A 22,044-nucleotide genomic window follows, 5' to 3' on the forward strand; every position below is an offset into this window, starting at 1 on the left:
GCATACGAAAGTACTCATGTGAGCACGAGCACCAGTGATCTCGCTATCCGTGCCATTGCTTTATCTCGTGATTGATCCAACAGGAGGTCTCTGTAGCGGTATAACTTTTGTACTCCTATTCTTTATAGAGGCAGTGGCCCACATCTCAGATGACTGGCATCATAACTCCGTCAGTTATCGGTATCATGGATCAGGAGGAGATTGACGATGTGAGTCGTCTTGCCATAGATTCTGGACTAATGGGACGGGTAAGCACATTTATTTTGACACAACCGTTGGACCTACCAATCATCCTCAGCACTCCATCTCCCTCTTCTTATCCTGTTGAATTCGACACAGCTTGCCCGGAGACCAGCGTTTGAATCACGTTGAACTAGTGCAACTAGATCGAATCCTTTCCTTGAGCATGTCTGTAACGTCCTCTCCATTGACCACTTACTATCTGCTAACTAGTCCATCCATTTAGCAAGCAAACATGTCATGCAGATGTCTTTTGTCCCTCAAAGCACGTGTCATCTGTTTTCTGAAGCAAATCAAAGCTGGTGATCAATCCGTTTCGGAAAAAAAGCTGGTGATCAATTTCAACTGACTACATCAGCTATAACCAGTAACTGAAGCAACCAAAATTCAGTTTCAAACATGGTATCAAGTCCAAATGAACATCAAATGGCAACAGGCAGGCAGTGAATCAAACACTTATATCTCTGAATCAGGGCAACAGTGACCCCTGAACATCACTATCTTCAATCTGCCCATTGATTTTCATATCATTTTTTGCAATCAGTAAAAAATAAAGACATCGGCGACACCAGCAAGCAAGTTTTATAAGTATGAAACTGCCCCTTGTCCACCATGTTCGATGAGTTATTTTTAGGCAGAGTACTAACACACATTTTATGATCATCTAGGTCCAAGAAATACAAATTTTACAGGTACAACACAATCTAGTATCTGCCTAACAAAGTGGTACAATTGGCAAATTAAGTGATAACCATCAAATATTTTTCAGTATGAGCTCGGCCGCCCTTTGACACTTGTTCCGGCGGTGTCCTTCGACATCACAATTTTTGCATCGTGTTGGCTTCCGAGGCTGCTTTGGAACATCATCGCGATCAGGGAAAGTTGTCCATTTGTGGCCTTTGACGTCAACATAAGCTATAGAATCTTGTTCGTTCACTCAGTCCTTCATATGATGCCTTCTCTCTACTTGTCGCAGGCTTCCCGATCTCCTTCTGCTTAGCTGGTGGCAATAACCCTGCAAGCATGTACCCCGACTCGTTTCCTGAATTGTTGTCCTCATTGGTCACAACACAATGTGTTCCAACTCCTCAAGAGACCACTGCGCCTTCTGACTGAACTTTGTTCAAAACATCTCCGTTGTCAGCTAGCCTTTCTTGCAATCCTATCCCATCCTGTACCTCTGTAAATGGCTTCATTTCAGCAGCACATTTCTTGAACAATGTGAGGAGATGCTAGTATGCTTCGACACTACTATCGCCCATGCGTACAAGCTCCATAGCATGCATATACATATTGAAATGCCTGTAACTAAATGGGTTCTGTTAAGCATTGTCCCTCTGGTCTTGTAGGTTGTATCAAATGTCACAACATCCCCAAAGAAGGTGCACTGCAACCTGCTGTTATCACTAGCCTACATAAGACTACTGATCCGCCCTTCGTTGTTAGCCTGAACACAATAAGTGAACTGGGGATCCTTGGAACACAGTTCCTGAAACACTTCCATTGTTTTTCTGGCATCATTCTCCGCTTGTTCACGGCTGATTTTACCACACAGATTTCGCAGCGCTCTTTTTGTGAAAGGTACATTTTCCATCCTGCCAAAAAAAGTGCCAATGATGCTTTAAACCTTTGCCAGGTTCACATTGTTCTGCCGCAGCTTCTTGGTAATGTCCCTGCTGTACTCATCTATATGCTTGTGTGATGGCCAGTGTATTGTCTGTCGATATGTGAGCGACAACGAATGGCTGTGCTCATCCTGATGCTCAGCTATGTATCAACTGTTGTCCTTCGAACGCAACAACCTTATCAGTCAAGAGTGAGTATTTTTCAACTATTGGCTTCCCCCGTAAATAATAACATCAACTTACTTAAGTTGACCGCAGCAGATTATTGAGTAAGTCATAAAAAAGAATAAGGATAATTTATGAAAAAATGGCGTACCGCACAGCCACATGCTATCTCTCGCATGCATTTTGCCCGATTTACATTTAGCCTGCCTTTTCCATATCTGATGTCAAATCCTTTCTCGCATGAGTAGAAATTGTAAAAATCATAGGCCTCTCCAGGTGTGTCAAAGGCTTCTTCCTATCTTTGGCACAATGACAATGTCCCCAGGCTGCTCTGCAAACTGCCCGATTGTTTTCTTTCAGGACATGGTGCTCTGCCTAGTGCAGCAGCCACAACTGTCACTCTGCAGATCAATGATAGTAAGTACAGGTAGTCAGCCCCCTTATAGATTAAAATCTACAGATTCGATGATTCCACAACAACGCAATCATTTTGTGCATGTATTAATAATGACAAAACATAGTATTTGTTTTTCCAGTCCAATCTTGTTTATTAAATGCACACATACAAGGTAAATTCAGGCCTACAGCTTACCAACAGTAAGCTTCAGAATCTACTCAGAGTTATGCTATCCATGCAAAATTTCCCCAGAGTCGCATGAGTTATGAATTAAGTGAGATAACCAAAACAAAAGTTAGTTCAATCCATCAGTAAGTACCTTTTAATCCAGCCGGGAGTTTTCGGATCAACTTGCTCTATGGAATTCTCTGAACCCCTAAGGCTTGTCTCCACTGCCAGCCTTTGTAGCAGCTACAGCAGCAACAATCTAGGCGTCTGCACTCGATGCCATTTCGGTCGGCACCGCAACAGCCGGCGGCGTCCTCACCGGGTACTGAAGAGGATTCATGGGGATGTTGCTCTCGTTGACCTCCTCTAGCAGAGTTCTGCTGCTCGCACAAATTGTGGGAATACTGTTAGATCTATTGACAAACATAAATCTAGCTAGAAGGCCGCGAGCAAGCAACAAGATCGAGCAGACCCGTACATGTTTATTGGCTGCATCAAGAACTCCATACCAGGCGGATTGGAGTGGTCGCTTCGTAGCAGGAGCTTTCTCGATTGCTTTGCCGCTCTCCAAAATCCAGATCCAAGGACGGTAGGTAGGAGGTAGCTGCACCTGCCGACCGACAACCACATTTACTGCACCCGCTGCCGTTGTAACCGGAAAACACGAATTCTGATCCACGGATCAGAACGCCGGTGACATCTCGAGCCACTGCTCTGCCTCTCGCCGTCCGTCGAGTACAACGTCCGTCCAACATATGGCCCACTAGACAGGCTACTATCTGGGCCCGCGACGCGTCAGACGCATTGAATAGACAGAATCGCAAAGCTGAAACGAGCGGGACAGATACCGAGCGCCTGTGTGCTCGTGATCACATGCTCCACGTCCGAGAGCATACTCTTTTATAGTCAAATAGTGCATGGGACGCACAATAGTTCGCGTCTGGGCCAGCCACTGGCAAGCACCAAAAGGACCTGTGTTTGTAAGGCACGAGTATAAATCAAAAAAAGACAAGTTGAAGAATCAAACTCACGACCTAAAACTTGACCACTGGGTGCTGGCCAGTCGAACAAACGGGTCCTGCTTACCAATGACCAGCACGAACGTTTAAGAACATACTGCATCATCATATTCAAACATTTTTTTATTTTTTTGAAATTTTCCAAAAATAAATTACTATTTATGTATTGCAAAATATTTTTAAAACATGAACAATTTTAGAAATCCAAAAAAAAAATTCAAAAATTTCATTCATTTTGGAAAAAGATGAACAACATTTGAAATAGGGAGATTTTTATATTTTCACAAACATTTATCAAAAACATGAACCTTTGAAAAAGCACTATCTTTTTTTGAATTTGGGAACAATTTTTTAAAACAATTACATGTTTTAAACATTTATAATAAATTTTTTACTGTGTTTATTTTAACCAAGATCATTATTTTGAATTTGTGAACATTTCACTAAACAATAATATTTATAGAATCTGGAACATATTTTGAAATCCAATTTTAATTTCAAAATCCCAATTTGTTTTGGAGAACACATTTTTTAAGAAAAAACGGAACATTTTCTAAAATGCAATTTTATTTTTAATATCTCAATTTTTTTGGAAAACAAAAACATTTCTTTGAAAGGTGATTTTTTTAATTTTGAACAAATTTGGAATGTGGACAAAAAATTCATGTTTCAAACATTTTTAAAAATAGAAACAAAATTTTAAATTTCAGAATTATTTTTTAAAAATTGAAAACACAAATCAAAATTCTGTTTTTTATTTATTTTATATTTTAGAAAAAAATTAAAAGGCTAAAGTTTGTAGGGAAAAATAAAAATAAATAGAGAAAGGATCAAAAAATAAAATAAAAATAAAACATAGAAAAAAACGGGCTGGGACAGCCTTTGCCCTATGCGAAAGGTACAACTATTTATTGCCCAGTGCGGTAAATAGGGTTTTGTTAGCTATGTGTGCTGGGAAATAGGTGGGCTGGCTTTGATGGGCCACAATGTGCACGGCTCCTGTACGAAAATTTCTTTTTCTTTTCTAGCAAACGGACGCACGAAAATTTAGTACCACCTCGGATACGGAAAAAACTTTTCGACGGTGAAGGGATGAAAAAATCGGAGAAACGCACCTTGCTTTATTAGTAGGTTCCTATCCCTCAACGTGCGATGAAGAATCACTCCAAGGTTCTTATCTAGCGGAGAATATAAGAAGAAATTGTTTGTAGCTATTCTTTCCGATCGATATATCCAAGAGTTCGTACTAAAATAACACTAAGTTATTCTTTCCGATCGATCTATCAAGAGTCCATACTAAAATAATACAAAGCAAATTCAGATTCACAATACTCAATCTAACACAAAGAATCTCAAAGAGTGCCCCAAGATTTCTACCGGAGAAACAAAGACAAGAACGTGCATCAACCCCTATGCGTAGATTACCCCAATGTCACCTCAGGAATCCGTAAGTTGAGTGCGAAAACATATATCATGTGAATTAATACGATACCCCATTGTAACCATGGGTATTCATATGCAAGACATATATCAAGTGCTCTCAAATCCATAAAAGTATTCAATCTGATAAAAAGAAATCTCAAAGGGAAAACTCAATTCACAACAAGATGGAGAGGGGAAAACACCATATGATCCGACTATAGTAACAAAGCCCGCAATCCATCAAGATCGTGACATCTCAAGAAAACAAGAGAGAGAAAGAGATTAAACACATGGCCACTGGTACAAACCTTCAGCCCCGAGGGTGGACTACTCCCTCCTCATCATGTGGGCCGCCAGGATGATGAAGATGGCCACCGGAGATGATTCCCCCCTCCGATAGGGTGCCGGAACAGTTCCAGATTGGTTTTCGGTGGCTACAGAGGCCTGCGGCGGCGGAACTTCTGATCTAGGTTAACCCTGAGGGTTTTTGGAATATTTGGGATTTTATAGGGCAAAGAGGGGGTGCGGGAGGCCACCGAGGTGGGCACAACCCACCTGGGCGCACCCTCGTGGGTTGTGCCCCCCTCGGGGCACCCCCCCAGGTGCTGCTCTGGCCCATGATTTTATTGCCATGACATAAGTGGAAATCCCCTCCCAAAAGCCATTCCCCCTCTTTGTGTCAAGATATACTTCAAGTCCAGCAAGTTGAACTCCCCCATGATTTTATTTCCATTTATTTCTTATCAAAAAATCTTTCTGTCCTCTATTTGACCCTTGGAGATTTACAAAGGAACTACTATTTCTCCTTTGAGTTTTGCCTCCAAACAAATTTCCCTGGCTAGTCCTTAGAGCCCTCAACCAAGATCCATGAAGATCCACTGGTCCCCAGTTCAAAATTTTCAAAATGAGCTTGCTGCAAGTTTGGACCATATTTGCCAAATTTGATGAAATTCATTTGTTTCCTTCTCCTAAAAATCTGAGAAAATTCAGGCAGCCTCTGGATGCATCGAGAGGTCACCTCACCAAGTCCCAGCTCCAGAAATTTTTTCCTCATGCCAAATCATATCGTCGAACACCTGAAGGGCACTGTTACTGTCGAAGTTCAGAAAATTCAGAGATACAGTTTCAGAAGCCGCTGTCGTTTTCTTCAGAACCTCTCCTCGATCTCGCCAGTAGCTGCAGTGGCACCTTGCGCCCTGTGCCTCCTTCTTATCCCTGCGCCGCACGATCGCCTGGAAGCTTGTGGGCGTCGGCGACGAGCTGGCAGAGGTGCGCCTCCCCGTGAGTGGTAGCAGCAGCGCCCATTGCGGCTGCCAGAGTGGCGCAGCGTTGGACGGCGCCGTCCAGCACCGCCCAAGCCACCAGAGGCCACCGCGTGGCCGTCCACTCACCTGTGCACGCTGCAGGGCCGTCGTCGTGAACTGGAAGGCGCGGAGCGCGCTCCCTGCCGCCGTCGTGCCCGTACGGCCGTTCCGTCGAGGACCAGTGGATTACGCAAGCCCGACCGAGGTTTGAGCAGAGAAACGGTGCCAGTGATCCACCACGATAATGCCTAGCCACCTAAACCCCCTGCCCAACCTCTGCCTCGCCGTAATTGCTCGCCGGCGTTATCCCGTTCACGGCCACCTCTTCGGATCGCCTATAAAAGGAGGTCCCGAGCTCGAACTCGAACCCGCACCATCTCTACACACCACAAGTACCACGCCAAGCCACTGGGAGAGCCTCGAGGAAGTCTTCTTCCCCAACTCCGGCCGCCTCGACCCGCTCCGGGACCCGGCTCGATTCACTCCCGTGCGTGCACCCCTGCCTCTCAACTCTTGCCAGTAGCCTCCTAGTGCATCCACATCTCTGACCTGCGCGCCAATTTGAAGTTTGCAGCAACCACCGGAGAGTTCCACCCTCGCCCGAACCACCGTCCGCCGGAGATAGGGTCGCCGTCGACGTGGTGCTTGCCGACGGTCAAGTCCGCCACCCACCGACGCGGAAGAACACCCTGAACCCGTAGGTACCCTCCGATCACTCTGCCTCGCCGTGGATCAACGCCGGCGAACACCGCAGCCTTCGGGCGCCCGCGAGTCCTGTTTAGAGTTTGAACCTGACGGGTGGGACCCCCCCGTCAGCCTCTCTTCTTTTCCCCTTTGAACCGTTTTCTGAAAGCGCCTTCGGGCAGAATGTGTTTTCCTTCTGGGCTGACGTATTCCATACCGAAGCATTTTCTGGTTTTTCAAACAAGCCCCTGGATCTTTTCTGTTTCATCACAGATTAGTCCTTGGACTAAAACCCTTATATCTTTTTAACAAAAGATGCTTTTTGATTGATTATTTTTCTGTCAGTCTTGTATTTTTGTCTAGTTTTTTATAGAATTTATTTGGAAATTTTTTGGAACAATTTTTATACACGCAACGGTTTTCACGTTAGTATACTGTTTCGTTATACCGTAGGTTCCGGAGGAGGTAACGGAGCCCCGAACTTCGCCGAGCTAGACTCCGACTTCTCCGAACCAGGCAAGCATGTTTGAACCTTTGATATGATGGGTGTTTTGCATGTTGCTTGAATGGTTTGTGCATGGCATATGAGCATCGGTGAGTGTCACGTTGCATGCAAGGCAACCAACCGTGTGCTTCGAAGTTGCTGTGATCTTTGTTGAGAGATAACCTGATCATGTGGTGACATGAGAGGTAGTAAGATGGTATTGTTGTAGCATGCCAGTCTTATGTCATCCGATAAACTCCGATGTTAACGTGGACCGAGCCACGTTACCGTTCGTCACCTTCCGTGCTGCCACATGTTTTCTGCAAAGAATACGGTTTAGTAAGTTGCAAACCTCTTTCCTTGTACACACCAAATAGAGGGGCCGGGATGAGGGTTCCATGGCCCTGGATTAAAGCCAGTCATCCGGTCAGGGGGCATGGGTGTTTCCGGTTGGGACCGAGAGGGGGCACCCCTTGGAGCGCGCGATATAAATTTGATCCCATGCTACGCGAGGTTGTAGCCTCCCCGTCTCAAAGTTTTTCTTGAACGTTGCCTAGGGTGATTCCTGGCATCGGAATGTGGAATGGGTGTGTACTGGTTAGATGTGTTTCTCCTAAAATACCGTAAACGGAACTAGTCCCTTGTGACTACTGAAATCCGTTGGCTGTGGTTAAGAGTACAAACTCTGCAGAGTCAAAACCTTCCGAGTCATCGTGTCCATGGTCAAGGACCTTGGTCAACATGTCCATATCGGTCTCAGTGTCAGACCCATGTGTCAATCTCCGTGGAAACCCCCGGTGATCAAGCTTGAGTGGTAAACCCGGTTGAACGTTATTTCTGTGGATGGACTAACCATTTTTATTATCTTGTACCTGAGTATTTCCTTGAAATGATTTAAATTCATGAGCTACTGAAATATCAAGTTATGAGATATAAGCCCTTTATGTGATGTCGCTCAGACGTCCGACTGTGGCACTCTTGTCATTTACTTTTGATATAAGCCCTTTATGTGATGTCGCTCAGACGTCCGACTGTGGCACTCTTGTCATTTACTTTTGATATAAGCCCTTTATGCGATGTCGCTCAGACGTCCGACTGTGGCACTCTCGTTATTTACTATTGATATAAGCCCTTTATGTGATGTCGCTCAGACGTCCGACTGTGGCACGCACTGTCATTTACATTCCATTATAAGCCCTTTATGAGGTGTCGCCCTGACGCCCGATTGCGGCATTGTCAATTTATTTGTACCCTCTCGAGGAGTCATTTCAGACACTTGATTGGCCTTCAGTATTACATTGGGATTTCGGGAGGACTACCGCCCGACTTCCTTTCCATTTCCCATGCATTGCTATTTTATTATCTGAGTGCGCATTATTAATCTGTTCATATGCATCATGTTTTGCGCTTGTTATATCTTATGTCCAAACTGTCTTGCGAGTACTTTCATAGTACTCACCCGGCTTGTTGATTTGGCCAGATATTGACGAAGGCGATCTCATGGATGATGAGTTTGATAGCGAGTCCGACGCCTAGAGGAGTCCCAGTCAGTCCTGTGCGATCCTGGATTTGGTCACTTGTGTTATATACGCTTCCGCCACCCACAATAAGAATCCTCGAGCCTCACTCCGATGCTTGATGAGCTGTAAGATTTAGGAGTCATGTCACCCACTTCACTGTGACATATCCACCACCACTTTTATTACGAGTCAGTAGTTATGCCACCATATCCCTTGTGCCATATCCGCCTTTATGTATAAAATCGGCGTGCTTGTAATAAATTGTTGAGCATCCTCCGCTCAACCTTGTATTATATTTAGTACTCCTGGATTTATTCTGTAATCAAGAATCTGTCTACCAGTAAGAGGGAATTCTTCTCTACTGGTCCGTTAAAGGGATCAGTTTCTCAATAAATGTTTTATTGGAAAACCGGTCATGACAAACTTGGTATCAGAGCCAGGCTGACTGTAGGAAGCCACTAGGTGCGATCGCTAATCGGTTATTAGCGTTTTTAGTGCTTTTCAGCATTTTGCAAATGTAGCTATTTTCTGTTGGTCATCATAAATTTATGATTTGACTACTCAGAATTTTTGCCTACTTATGCAGATGGCTGGCAATGACTGCGAGACACGGGTGTTCACTAATGTGCCCGAGGGGTTTGTCAAACTTCTCGTCTCCATCACCAAGCTCACGATCGGGCCAGCGACTTGTCCAGAGTTCACGCTTTACCAGCACAAGCTCAGCGACGATTTGTCTATGCACCAGGCCGTGGTGCAATTCAAGGGAGGACGTTCTGCGTCTCGCCACTTCCGTTTTGTGGGGAGGGCCATGCCTACGGAGAGGCATGCCATGCAGATGGCCGCCCATGAGGCGATAGCTCGTCTTCGGGATGTTCTTCCTACGATGAAGACTCGTCGCTACCGCTACCTCCCATGCCATGTGCCATATACTTGTCACTATGCATTCGCCTGCCATAGGGGAGAGAGAGATGAAGCTATCGAGATGCTGGTCGAGTATCTCAAGGCTCTGGAGGCAGCTTTCGACAACCTCGTAGACGATCTTGTGGCTGCCCGTATGGACTTAGTTCGGGGCTGTTCCACCAACAGGAGGGAGCTTCTCCACATGGCACCGCCGCTGACTTTCGTCTCATCCTCGGCATCTTATTCACCTGCCATTTTAGCCACCGCCCGCCGTCTGCCTACCACTGAGGAGTTTGACCAGGTCATTGCTCCTACTCCAGTCAGAGCTGCACCGCCGACCGCACCCGCTCCTACTCCTCAGCGCAGTGCTACGCGTCTGGAGCCTATTAGGGAGGAGGAGGTGGTGGAGTCTCCTGCACCTCTGGGTCTTACACTCGGCAGGCAGAAGGAGGTTTTCACCATCTCCGACTGAGTACGCCTAGCAGCCGTGTGATGTACCCGCTTGTATGATATGTTTATATGTACATAGGTTTGGTGAGAAGTAGTTTGTGTGCGCATCATGTAGGAACTCGGAGAGGTGCACTAGCCTAAATAACATGTCAGGATTGTCTACGCACATCCTGAGTGATGTATTGTGTATTTACGAATCGCGTGTAAGATATGTACTAAGCAGTCCTTCTCCGTGCGCAACCAAGTATTTTTTTTCTTGAAAAATCTTGAGGTCTTTTAAATTTTCGCCTTTTCAAAAATTTCCTTGTGCCACACAGTTCTTCTCATGAGTTTTGCAAAATAATACCCCAGAGTGGAAAATGTCTCGTCCCTGGACTCGTTCCATGCCAAATCCACCGGAAGAAGTTTATGGGACCCAGACAAGCAACAACTTCACGCAGGGGCAGTCTAGTCAGCAGGACAGCGAGGCAGCATTATCTCAAGTATGCCGCCTTTTCGAACAAAGCCAACAGCAGCACCAAGAAATGATGAATCACGTCATCAATATGGGAAATCACCGTGAGCCATACCAACCGCATTCCAAGTTGTCTGAACTACAGAAGACACGTCCTCCAACGTTCGCTCACACTGATAGGCCGCTTGAGGCCGATGATTGGCTTCGAGACATCGAAAGGAAGTTGATTATTGCACAATGTTCAGATCATGAGAAGGTGCTTTATGCACCTCACTTCCTCACTGGAGCAGCTGCAGCATGGTGGGAAAATTTCCTACACATGCACCCCAGTGAACATAACATCACCTGGGAAGAGTTGAAGGAAGGTTTTCGTGGGGCGCACATCCCCAGGAGCATTATAAAGATCAAGAAGAGGGAGTTTGATGACATCAAGCAGAGAGGCATGACAGTGACTGAATACAACAGTCAGTTTACTCAACTATCTCGTTATGCCTACGATGAGCATATGACTGAGAATAAAAGGATGGAAAAAAATTTGGACGGCCTGGCGCCAGCACTAAAATGCCAACTGGTCGTACACACTTTTCCCGATTTCAAAACTCTGGTTGACAAGGCTATTACATTGGAGAATGAGCGTCGCAACCTGGAGGATATTCGCAAGCGAAAAAGGGACAAGACGGCTCATGCTCGCAACAACCGGAGCAAGACTGATATTCAGAGGAATGAAGCGAGAAATTCCACGACCACTGCTCTAAGGCCAACCAAACATTTCCATTCAAGGGACAAGGACTTTACGTACCGCCCAGGTGTCACTTGCTATGCTTGTGGAGAGGAAGGGCACTACGCCAAACAATGCCCAAAACCAAGGAACTCGGCCCCCAAGCCGAACAATGGTGGGAATAATTCAGCCCCCAGGCGTAACAATTTCAACCCAAACAATAATCACAAGAAGGGTCACCTGAACCATGTGACCAAGGAGGAAGCACAGAATGCCCCAGACATCGTACTCGGTACGTTCCCTGTCAACACAATACCTGCCACGGTTTTGTTTGATTCTGGAGCTTCTCACTCGTTCATTTCGAAGAGTTTTGTTTTGCAACATGGTTTTCCGATACTTCCTTTGAAAAAGTCCATGATCATCAAGTCCCCCGGGAATAAGCAGATCACTCAGAGTTACTGCCAAGGTGTGATTATTGAGTTTGAAGGACTAAAGTTTCAAGCGAATCTCATCGTGTTGGAAAATAAAGGACTGGATGTTATCCTAGGAATGGACTGGTTAACCACTAACAAGGGATTTATCGACTGTTTCAATCGGACCGCGATTCTCACTCACCATCATGGCAAGACAATAAAACTTGCAGCTCAAGAGAGACCACGGTCACGGCAACCAAAGTTGAACAAGGTGGACATTTCAGAATTGAGAAAAGTTCCAGTAGTGTGTGAGTTTCCTGACGTATTTCCTGAAGAACTACCAGGCATGCCACCAGACCGAGAGATAGAGTTCAGCATTGAACTAGCACCTGGCACCACCCCCATTTACAAGAAACCTTATAGAATGGCACCCTCCAAATTGGTAGAATTAAAGAAGCAAATAAAAGAATTACTGGACAAAGGATTTATTCAAGCCAGCTCCTCACCTTGGGGTTCACCAGTATTATTTGCCAAGAAAAAGGATGGGACACTGAGATTGTGTATAGACTATCGAGCACTCAACATGGTCACCATCAAAAACAAATATCCGATGCCACGGATAAATGATTTATTTGACCAGCTCGCACAAGCCAAGGTGTTCTCAAAAATTGATTTAAGATCAGGATATCATCAATTAAAAGTACGGACAGAAGATATCCCTAAGACAGCATTCACCTCCAGATACGGATTATATGAGTTCACAGTAATGCCGTTTGGACTGACGAATGCCCCCGCATATTTTGTCCACCTCATGAACAAAGTATTTATGAAATTCATGGACAAATTTGTTGTGGTGTTCATTGACGATATTCTGGTATACTCAAGGACACCGGAAGAACATGCTGAACACCTCAGAATTGTGTTGGGAGAATTAAGAAAACATCAACTGTACGCCAAATTCAGCAAATGTGAATCTTGGTTAAGACAGGTTGGTTTTCTAGGCCACGTACTGACCCAAGAGGGCGTGGCCGTAGACCCAGAAAAAGTCAAGGCCGTTCTTGACTGGAAACCACCAGCCAACGTAACAGATGTACGGAGTTTCCTAGGAATGGCTGGATATTACCGAAGGTTTATTGAAGGATTCTCCACTGTGGCAAAACCAATGACACAGTTACTCAAGAAAGATAAGAAATTTGTATGGACTGAAGCGTGCGAGAAAAGCTTCCAAGAACTCAAGAGGAAATTAACAACAGCACCGGTTTTGGTTGTGCCGGACATACACAAGAGTTTTGAAGTGTATTGTGACGCATCCCGGAAGGGCCTCGGATGCGTATTGATGCAGGACGGCAAAGTGGTCGCATATGCTTCCAGGCAACTACGGAAGCATGAAGAAAATTATCCTACTCATGACTTGGAGCTAGCAGCAGTCATCCATGCACTCAAAGAGTGGAGGCACTTTTTGCTGGGAAATCGTTGTGAAATATATACGGACCATAAAAGCCTTAAATATATTTTCACACAACCAGAACTCAACTTGCGAACGACGCTGGTTGGAATTGGTCAAGGACTATGATGTCGGCATTCACTACCATCCAGGGAAAGCAAATATAGTGGCAGATGCTCTTAGTCGGAACCCCGGCTCGGGCAACGACAGTCTATGGAACTTGAGGCCTGAAATTCAGCAGCAGTTCGCCAAACTCAACATGGTGATAGTCGCTGAGGGCAATGTATCAAATCTAGAGATACAGCCCACCCTAATGGAACAAATTAAGAAGGCTCAGCATGGACATCCCAGCATCGAAGGTATAAAGAGAAAAATGAGCCTTGGCAAGGCTTCAGAGTTCGTCATAGACAATGAGGGAGTATTATGGTACGGGGACAGACTTTGCGTACCAAACATTGAGGACCTTAAACAGCAAATCCTAACCGAAAGCCACACCGCCCCATATTCAATCCACCCTGGAGGCACCAAAATGTACAAAGACATTCAAGAAAGATTTTGGTGGCACGGTATGAAGAGGGATATAGCCACATTCATTGCATGTTGTGATTCGTGTCAGCGCATTAAAGCTGAGCACCAAAAACCAGCAGGGCTGCTACAGCCAAACAGGATACCTGAGTGGAAATGGGACAAAATTGGAATGGATTTTATCGTCGGACTACCTCGGTCACAACGCGGAAATGATGCCATATGGGTCATCACAGATAGGCTAACCAAGGTAGCACATTTCATTCCCGTAAAGACGACCTACTCCACTCAAAGGCTTCCTAAGCTTTATCTCTCCCGCATAGTTTGTCTGCATGGAGTCCCAAAGACTATAATATCCGACCGGGGCACTCAATTTGTCTCTAAATTTTGGGATCACTTACAACAAGCTCTGGGCACTCAACTAGCATTCAGTACAGCGTACCACCCCCAGACTGATGGACAAACTGAACGCGTGAACCAAATCCTAGAGGACATGCTGAGAGCCTGTGTTCTCACCTATGGAACCAGTTGGGAGGAAAGTTTGCCATATGCCGAATTCGCCTACAACAACAGTTACCAAGCCAGTCTACAAATGGCACCTTTTGAAGCATTGTACGGACGGAGATGTCGTACCCCATTAAATTGGTCAGAAACAGGTGACAGTCGTATCTTCGGCCCAGACATGCTCAAGGAAGCCGAGGAGAAAGTTAAACAAATCAGGGACCGACTCAAGACAGCTCAAAGCCGACAAAAGAGCTACTACGATCGAAAACATCGTGAGGTCAGCTTTGAACCCGGTGAATATGTGTACCTACGAGTGTCCCCTATGAGGGGCCTGCAACGGTTCAAAATTAAAGGGAAGCTAGCCCCAAGATTTATTGGACCCTTCTGTGTAGTTGCACGAAGAGGCATAGTAGCCTACCAGCTAGACCTACCCAAAGAGCTGTCAGACGTCCACGACGTGTTCCACGTCTCACAGTTGAGGAAATGTGTGAGCAACCCGGAAAAGCATGTATCTCATGAGAGCATTGACGTGCAACCAGACCTCACCTACAGAGAGCGGCCAGTAAAAATATTGGAAGAGTCTGAAAGGAGGACCCGTCAGAAAACGATTAAATTTTTCAAGGTTCAGTGGAGCAATCACACCGAGGATGAAGCAACATGGGAAAGAGAGGATTTTCTTCAGGCAGAGTACCCACATCTATTTGAGGATCAGCTGAAATCTCGGGGACAAGACTTTTCCTAAGGGGGTAGGTGTTGTGACACCCAAAAATTTTATTTTGGTTTTATCAAAATCTTTATTTTGATTTGAAGGAGGATATTTAAATTTCTCTTCTAAAGAACTCTCCTTCTCAAAAAAAAATTCTATTATGACAAGTATTTTGTTTGGTTTCACCCAAGACTTGATCTTTGGTCTTGGAGGTTTTTCATCTTATGTTTACTCAACACAAGTGTCCCTTTTTGGGAAAGCTTTTGAAAATCTTTTATTTTTAAAATAGCCCTATGTCTTATGGAGTGATCCTTTCCCCTCTCAAAATCTCCTATTGCCATGACATAAGTGGAAATCCCCTCCCAAAAGCCATTCCCCCTCTTTGTGTCAAGATATACTTCAAGTCCAGCAAGTTGAACTCCCCCATGATTTTATTTCCATTTATTTCTTATCAAAAAATCTTTCTGTCCTCTGTTTGACCCTTGGAGATTTACAAAGGAACTACTATTTCTCCTTTGAGTTTTGCCTCCAAACAAATTTCCCTGGCTAGTCCTTAGAGCCCTCAACCAAGATCCATGAAGATCCACTGGTCTCCAGTTTAAAATTTTCAAAATGAGCTTGCTGCAAGTTTGGACCATATTTGCCAAATTTGATGAAATTCATTTGTTTCCTTCTCCTAAAAATCTGAGAAAATTCAGGCAGCCTCTGGATGCATCGAGAGGTCACCTCACCAAGTCCCAGCTCCAGAAAACAATTTCCTCATGCCAAATCATATCGTCGAACACCTGAAGGGCACTGTTACTGTCGAAGTTCAGAAAATTCAGAGATACAGTTTCAGAAGCCGTTGTCGTTTTCTTCAGAACCTCTCCTCGATCTCGCCAGTAGCTGCAGTGGCACCTTGCGCCCTGTGCCTCCTTCTTATCCCTGCGCCGCACGATCGCCTGGAAGCTTGCGGGCGTCGGCGACGAGCTAGCAGAGGTGCGCCTCCCCTTGAGTGGCAGCAGCAGCGCCCATTGCGGCTGCCAGAGTGGCGCAGCGTTGGACGGCGCCGTCCAGCACCGCCCAAGCCACCAGAGGCCACCGTGTGGCCGTCCACTCACCTGTGCACGCTGTAGGGCCGTCGTCGTGAACTGGAAGGCGCGGAGCGCGCTCCCTGCCACCGTCGTGCCCGTACGGCTGTTCCGTCGAGGGCCAGTGGATTACACAAGCCCGACCGAGGTTTGAGCAGAGAAACGGTGCCAGTGATCCACCACGATAATGCCTAGCCACCTAAACCCCCTGCCCAACCTCTTCCTCGCCGTAATTGCTCGCCAGCGTTATCCCGTTCACGGCCACCTCCTCGGATCGCCTATAAAAGGAGGTCCCGAGCTCGAACTCGAACCCGCACCATCTCTACACACCACAAGTACCATGCCAGGCCACTGGGAGAGCCTCGAGGAAGTCTTCTTCCCCAACTCCGGCCGCCTCGACCCGCTTCGGGACCCGACTCGATTCACTCTCGTGCGTGCACCCCTGCCTCTCAACTCTTGCCAGTAGCCTCCTAGTGCATCCACATCTCTGACCCGCGCGCCAATTTGAAGTTTGCAGCAACCACCGGAGAGTTCCACCCTCGCCCGAACCACCGTCCGCCGGAGATAGGGTCGCCGTCGACGTGGTGCTCGCCGACGGTCAAGTCCGCCACCCACCGACGCGGAAGAACACCCTGAACCCGTAGGTACCCTCCGATCACTCTGCCTCGCCGTGGATCAACGCCGGCGACCACCGCAGCCTTCGGGCACCGGCGAGTCCTGTTCAGAGTTTGAACCTGACGGGTGGGACCCCCCCGTCAGCCTCTCTTCTTTTCCCCTTCGAACATGTTTTCTGCAAAGAATACAGTTTAGTAAGTTGCAAACCTCTTTCCTTGTACACACCAAATAGAGGGGCCGGGATGAGGGTTCCATGGCCCTGGATTAAAGCCAGTCATCCGGTCAGGGGGCATGGGTGTTGCGGTTGGGACCGAGAGGGGGGCACCCCTTAGAGCGCGCGATATAAATTTGATCCCATGCTACGCGAGGTTGTAGCCTCCCCGTCTCAAAGTTTTTCTTGAACGTTGCCTAGGGTGATTCCTGGCATCGGAATGTGGAATGGGTGTGTACTGGTTAGATGTGTTTCTCCTAAAATACCGTAAACGGAACTAGTCCCTTGTGACTACTGAAATCCGTTGGCTGTGGTTAAGAGTACAAACTCTGCAGAGTCAAAACCTTCCGAGTCATCGTGTCCATGGTCAAGGACCTTGGTCAACATGTCCATATCGGTCTCAGTGTCAGACCCATGTGTCAATCTCCGTGGAAACCCCCGGTGATCAAGCTTGAGTGGTAAACCCGGTTGAACGTTATTTCTGTGGATGGACTAACCATTTTTATTATCTCGTACCTGAGTATTTCCTTGAAATGATTTAAATTCATGAGCTACTGAAATATCAAGTTATGAGATATAAGCCCTTTATGTGATGTCGCTCAGACGTCCGACTGTGGCACTCTTGTCATTTACTTTTGATATAAGCCCTTTATGTGATGTCGCTCAGACGTCCGACTGTGGCACTCTTGTCATTTACTTTTGATATAAGCCCTTTATGTGATGTCGCTCAGACGTCCGACTGTGGCACTCTCGTTATTTACTATTGATATAAGCCCTTTACGTGATGTCGCTCAGACGTCCGACTGTGGCACGCACTGTCATTTACATTCCATTATAAGCCCTTTATGAGGTGTCGCCCTGACGCCCGACTGCGGCATTGTCAATTTATTTGTACCCTCTCGAGGAGTCATTTCAGACACTTGATTGGCCTTCAGTATTACATTGGGATTTCGGGAGGACTACCGCCTGACTTCCTTTCCATTTCCCATGCATTGCTATTTTATTATCTGAGTGCGCATTATTAATCTGTTCATATGCATCATGTTTTGCGCTTGTTATATCTTATGTCCAAACTGTCTTGTGAGTACTTTCATAGTACTCACCTGGCTTGTTGATTTGGCCAGATATTGACGAAGGCGATCTCATGGATGATGAGTTTGATAGCGAGTCCGACGCCTAGAGGAGTCCCAGTCAGTCCCGTGCGATCCTGGATTTGGTCACATTGTGTTATATACGCTTCCGCCACCCACAATAAGAATCCTCGAGCCTCACTCCGACGCTTGATGAGCTGTAAGATTTAGGAGTCATGTCACCCACTTCACTGTGACATATCCACCACCACTTTTATTACGAGTCAGTAGTTATGCCACCATATCCCTTGTGCCATATCCGCCTTTATGTATAAAATCGGCGTGCTTGTAATAAATTGTTGAGCATCCTCCGCTCAACCTTGTATTATATTTAGTACTCCTGGATTTATTCTGTAATCAAGAATCTGTCTACCAGTAAGAGGGAATTCTTCTCTACTGGTCCGTTAAAGGGATCGGTTTCTCAATAAATGTTTTATTGGAAAACCGGTCGTGACAATGTATCAGCATCCCCAAGCTTAATTCATGCTCGTCCTCGAGTAGGTAAATGATAAAAACGGAATTTTTGATGTGGAATGCTACCTAACATGTCATCTCATATTCTTTTCTTTATAGCATGGACATTTGGACTTTTATATGATTCAAAGCAATAGTCTAGTTTTGACATAAGGACTTAAATACTGAGACATACCAACAAGCAACCATGTATTTCAAAATATCAATGCTAAAATAAGTTATCCCTAGCCCATTATGCTCAATCATTGATCCATTCATGAAACACATTCGCATATTAGGTACACCCAATGCTCAAGTAAGATCATAGTGCCACCTAGTTGGTGCTTTATAAGAGAAGATGGAGACTCAAGTAAAAATTGCATAAAGTAAAAGAAAGGCCCTTCACGGAGGGAAGTAGGGATTTGTAGAGGTGCAAGAGCTCAAAGTGAAAACTGAGAGATAAAAACATTTTGAGAGGCATACTTTTCCCACCAACGAAAACAACTTAGAGCTCCCAACACTTTCCATGCTAGATATATCATAGGCGGTTCCCAAACAGAAAATAAAGTTTATTCCTTTTTCCACCATACTTTCACTTTCCCTGGCTAACCGTATCCACGGGTGCCCTCCATACCAACACTTTCCAAGGAATTTATTATTTGACAACATAAAGTAAATTCATTTTTCATTTCGGGACTGGGCATCCCTAATACCTTTGCCTTACTCTCGTGCAATGACAAGTGAATAAACACTCATCGTGAGAATAACACATCTAGCATGGAAAATATTGGCCACCCCTCACCGCCTCGCGAGCGGTACGAGCACACAAAAGAGAAATTTATTTTGAAAATTAGAGATGGCACATACAAATTTGCTTAGAACGGCAAAAGAATACCGCATATAGGTAGGTATAGTGGACTCATGTGGCAAAACTGGTTTAAAGGATTTTGGATGCAAAGTAGTGATCATACTTAGTGCAAAATGAAGGCTAGCAAAAGATTGGGAAGTGACCAACCAAGAAACGAATAATCTCATAAGCAAGCATTGAGCATAATTAACACTGAATAATGCACCACAAGTAAGATGTAATTTCATTGCATAACTATTAAATTTCGTGCTTGCATAGGGAATCACAAACCTTAACACCAATATTCTTACTAAAGCATAGTTACTCATGAACATGACTCACATATCACATCATCATATCTCAAAACTATTACAAGGAATCAAGTTTATTTTGTCCAATGATCTCCATGAAAGTTTTTATTATATCCTTCTTGGATATCTATCACTTTGGAACTAAATTTCATGTGTTGCTTTTGATAAGCTCAAACAAATATAAGTGAAGATCATGAGCATAATATTTATTTCTCTCAAATTAATTTAAGTGAAGCAAGACAGAATTTCTTCAAAAATACTAAAGAACACCGTGCTAAAAAAGATATAAGTGAAGCACTAGAGCAATTCCATAGAAAAGAGATTTGTAGACGGGATGTGTGTGCCGCTTACCTAGCCTCCCCTGGCAACTATTTGAGGACTCTATTTTATTTAAAAACTTTTAGATCTAAGCATTTTATTAAAACAGCAAGCAAAAAACAAAATAAAATGACATTCTAAGAATAGCACACATCATGTGAAGAAGCAAAAACTTAGGCTCAACTGAGACTAACCGATAATTGTTGATGAAGAAAGGTGGGATGCCTACCGGGGCATCCCCAAGCTTAGATGCTTGAGAATTCTTGAAATATTATCTTGGGGTGCCTTGGGCATCCCCAAGCTTGAGCTTTTGTGTCTCCTTAATTCCTCTCATATCACGGTTTTCCTAAATCTCAAAAGCTTCATCCACACAAAACTCAACAAGAACTCATGAGATAATTTAGTATAAGCCAATGCAAAAACCTTATCACTCTCTACTGTAGCAAATTACTAAAATTATTATTCAACATTGCATCCTAAATGCCTCTGCATATTTAATACTCCTATCCTCAAATAGGATCATTAAACAAGCAAACATATGCAAACAATGCAAACATAACAGCAATCTACCAAACCAGTACAGTCTGTAAAGAATGCAAGAGTATCAATACTTCTTAAACTCCAAAATTTATGAAAATTTTACCACACTGTAGAAAATTTATCAGAGCTTAATTTAAAAAAACAATATTTTATCACATTCTGACTTTTCTAGGGAATTTTTGCAACAGCGGTAAACTTTCTGTTTTCAAACAGCAACATGTAGACTTGTATTATAAGCATAGTAAAGGCTATCAATGCCACTTTATTGAAATAAATGATGCAAACCATTATTATAAATAACAGCAAGCAAATCCTAACAAAATAACTTGACACTCCAAGCAAAACACATATCATGTGACGAATGAAAGCATAGCTCCAAGTGAGGTTACCAATAATGTTGGAGGTGAAAGAGGGGATGCCTTCCGGGGAATCCCCAAGCTTAGTTGCTTGGATCTTCCTTGAATATTACCTTGGGGTGCCTTGGTAATCCCCAAGCTTAGGGTCTTGTCACTCCTTATTCTCCTCATATCGACATCTCACCCAAAACTTGAAAACTTCAACCACACAAAACTTAACGGAACTTCGTGAGATAGGTTAGTATGATAAAGAGCAAACCATTTCACTTTGGTACTGTCAAAGACAAGATTAATTATTGTTCCCACACAATGCCTACTGTAGCATATCATTTCCACAATTTATATTGAGCAATATAAGCCATAGAAACTAGAAAACAAGCAAACTATGCATTGAAAACAGAATCTGTCAAAAACAGAACAGTCTGTAAAGATCTGAATATTAGTCAGACTTTTGCAACTCCAAAAATTCCGAAAAATGAGGACCACGTAGACAATTTGTATATGAATCATCTGTAAAAAAATCAGAATTTTTCGACGCTCCGGTGAATTTAAACAATTCTGTTTCTGGAAGCAAAAGTTTCTGTTTTTGCACAGATTCAAGTCAACTATCATCCACACTATCCCAAAGGCTTTACTTGGCACTTTATTGAAACAAAAGCTATAAAACATGGTTACTACAGTAGCCTAATCATGTGAACGCATAAAAACAGTAGGTGAAAGTGTTGGGTTGTCTCCCAACAAGCGCTTTTTTAGTGCCTTTTAGCTAGGCATGATGACTTCAATGATGCTCGCATAAAAGATACGGATTGAAACATAACAAGAGCGTCATGAATCAAAAGACTAGCACATTTAAGCCTAACCCACTTCCTATGCATAGGTATTTTGTGAGCAAACAATTTATGGGAGCAAGAATCAACTAGCATAGGAAGGAAAAATAAGTGCAACTTCAAAACTTGCAACATAAAGAGAGGAAACTTGATATTATTGAAATATGTATAAGAATATGTTCCTCTCTCATAATAATTTTCAGTAGCATGAATGAATTCAACAA

General features: G+C 44.4%; 1 long non-coding RNA gene across 4 annotated transcripts; it reads right to left on the reverse strand.

Annotated features, from left to right (window-relative positions):
• Positions 1–829: 829 nt before the first annotated feature.
• LOC123054185 (uncharacterized) lies at positions 830–3,336 on the reverse strand. 4 transcript variants are annotated; one of them, XR_006426071.1, is made up of 3 exons: positions 3,105–3,336; positions 2,747–2,972; positions 830–2,431 (listed from the first exon to the last, which is right to left on the reverse strand). It is a non-coding gene; the product is annotated as an uncharacterized lncRNA (long non-coding RNA). The 4 variants fall into 4 exon arrangements; XR_006426070.1 differs by having other exon boundaries at positions 3,074–3,336; XR_006426068.1 differs by having other exon boundaries at positions 2,747–2,975; positions 3,105–3,335.
• Positions 3,337–22,044: the final 18,708 nt, after the last annotated feature.

This window comes from Triticum aestivum, chromosome 2D, assembly GCF_018294505.1.
Source record: "Triticum aestivum cultivar Chinese Spring chromosome 2D, IWGSC CS RefSeq v2.1, whole genome shotgun sequence".
Taxonomy (NCBI): domain Eukaryota; kingdom Viridiplantae; phylum Streptophyta; class Magnoliopsida; order Poales; family Poaceae; genus Triticum; species Triticum aestivum.